Raw genomic sequence first — 2,448 nt, forward strand, 5'->3', positions numbered from 1 at the left:
GCTTGGATCAGGGTTCTGGTCTGGGCTTGGATCAGGGTTCTGGTCTGGGCTTGGATCAGGGTTCTGGTCTTGGCTTGGATCAGGGTTCAATGAGACAAAACAAACAGAACTCTGCCACAGCAAGAAGAACCTTCCAGAACATCACCCCCAGTGTTAAGCATGGAGGTGGTAGCATCATTCTTTGGGTCTGCTGAGCTGCACAAAGAAAATCAAGAGTGGACTGTGGTTCTGCAGGGATCTGATCCAGTCTGATCCAGAGTTCTGAGTGGACCCGATGGATCAGCGCTCTCTGAGGGAAACCGGATCCTCCACAGGAGCTGCAGGTCAGAGAAGCGTAACTTCTGCCAGTTGTTGGGTTGACCTCTGACCTCTGTGGGGAGGGAGGAGGAGGGCGGGTCTTTTGTTACTGAAGCACATACAGTTTACTGTCTGGATGGACGCACAGAGAAGCTAAAGTGCACGTTTTGTTCCAGGCTCAGAGGCACTTCAGCAGCAGGATCACATGTTGGAACGAGGTTAATGATTCGTTCAACAGAAGGAAGGATCCGTTTATTTCCTGGTTCCATCGCTCTGACCTTCATCAAACATCAAACATCCTTCAGTCTTTGATCAAACTGGCTTTAATTCCAAAATCAAACTGGATCTGAGGGTTTTATAAACCGTTTTGTTTGCCTGGCTGAGTGACAGCTCGTCTTGTCCCTCCTTCAGGTACCTGAAACCCTGACCTTTGACCTCACAGGACACGCTCAGAAGGAAGTGGGTTCAAACGACCGACATCTCCCTGAAGAGCGAGGGGTCGCAGTGGGGGGGTCGTCCTGTCAGAGGGTCGAGGTGGATTCTTTTTTTATGTTCACAGTCGACCTCTGGGGTTGTACTAACTCCCACCTCCTCCCCTCAACCACACCTTCTCCTCCTCCTCCTCATCTCTGACCACACGTGTTTAGAATCCAGCGAAGAAGAAGAGAGTCAGTGTGGGACGGGTGTGTAACATCTGTAATCAGCACATCTGTCTCAGCCCCCTCCTGTATTTATGCTCCTTTTGTTTTCTGGTTCTGTTTGTTTTCTTCAGACCTGCAGCCAGTATTTGGTCCATTTTCAACACTGTTAGACACAATTAAACAAAACCTGGAGGAAACCAGGTCCACGCAGACCCCCACAGACCCCCAAAGACCCACACAGACCCACATGGCCTCCAGCTGCTGCTGTTTTTATCTCAGAGCAGATAAGATAAACTGAGCTGAGATCAGCTGCAGGACCTGATGGACGCTTCCTGCTCCACCTGCTCTTACCTGTGTGGAACTATTGATCCGGAGATTACAGAAGGTCCAGCTGCTGGGAAGGAAAACCTGAGGAAAAGCAGGTGGATCAGGAGGTCTGGACCAGGAGGTCTGGACCAGGAGGTCTGGATCAGGAGGTCTGGATCAGGAGGTCTGGACCAGGAGGTCTGAATGTTTAATGACGTTCTGAGTTTAATTTTGCTTTAATTCATGGATTGAATTTCATCTGAAGGACTGAAATTAAACCTTGGATCAGGACCCCCCCTCCCACACACACACACACACACACACACACACACACACACGACTGAATGACCCCCTCCCATGATGAGGGGCACAGAGCAGACCCCCACCCCGGCCTCTTTTTGTCTCCATAATCACTGCTGCATGTTAAAGCTGCAGCCGCCAAACAAAACTTTTATTACCGAGTGTGAGAACGTCCTCCGTCCCTGACCTCCTAAACCTGATCCTTCTGCTTCTTCTTCTGCTGTTTTCTTCTTCTTCTTCTTCTGTCTCCTGGTCTCTTCTCACTGAAATGTTCCAGATTCTTTATGAGACAAAAATCAAAGTTTACTGATGATAATCTGATCTCAAAGCTGCGCACCAGTTCGTTTATTGATTATCTGATTAAACAGTGATGGGCTGTCAGGTTGCCACGGCAACCAGCTGAGGCTGAGGATTCAAAACTGTCAGCGAGAAAAAAAAAACTCCTCGGGCTGCTTCTTTAAAATTAAACTCCCAGCAGGGACATACTTGTGTGTGTGTGTGTGTGTGTGTGTGTGTGTGTGAGGGGGGTCTGGATTCAGGATTTAGGTCGAGGGAGGGGGGTCATGACTCCATACTTGTGTGTGAGGATTAAACTCCCATCCTCCTCTTTGAATCTGCAGCCTGTTGATCTTTTGTCGACTCACGTGCACAGCATGCATAGAAAGGGTGTGCACGAGGGCTGGACACACACACCCACACACACACGCACATGTCTGATAAACAACAGCACCACGAAGCGAAGAAAGTCGACACAAAGACGGAACAAAACAAGAATCTGTCTCTTTTTAAACATAGAAACAGCATCTTCATCATTAAACATAAACCTGGTCCTGCTGGAGCTCTAAACCCGGTCCTGTTAGGAGCTCTAAACCCGGTCCTGTTAGGAGCTCTAAACCCGGTCCTG

This window comes from Kryptolebias marmoratus, linkage group LG9 (assembly GCF_001649575.2).
Source record: "Kryptolebias marmoratus isolate JLee-2015 linkage group LG9, ASM164957v2, whole genome shotgun sequence".
NCBI lineage: Eukaryota > Metazoa > Chordata > Actinopteri > Cyprinodontiformes > Rivulidae > Kryptolebias > Kryptolebias marmoratus.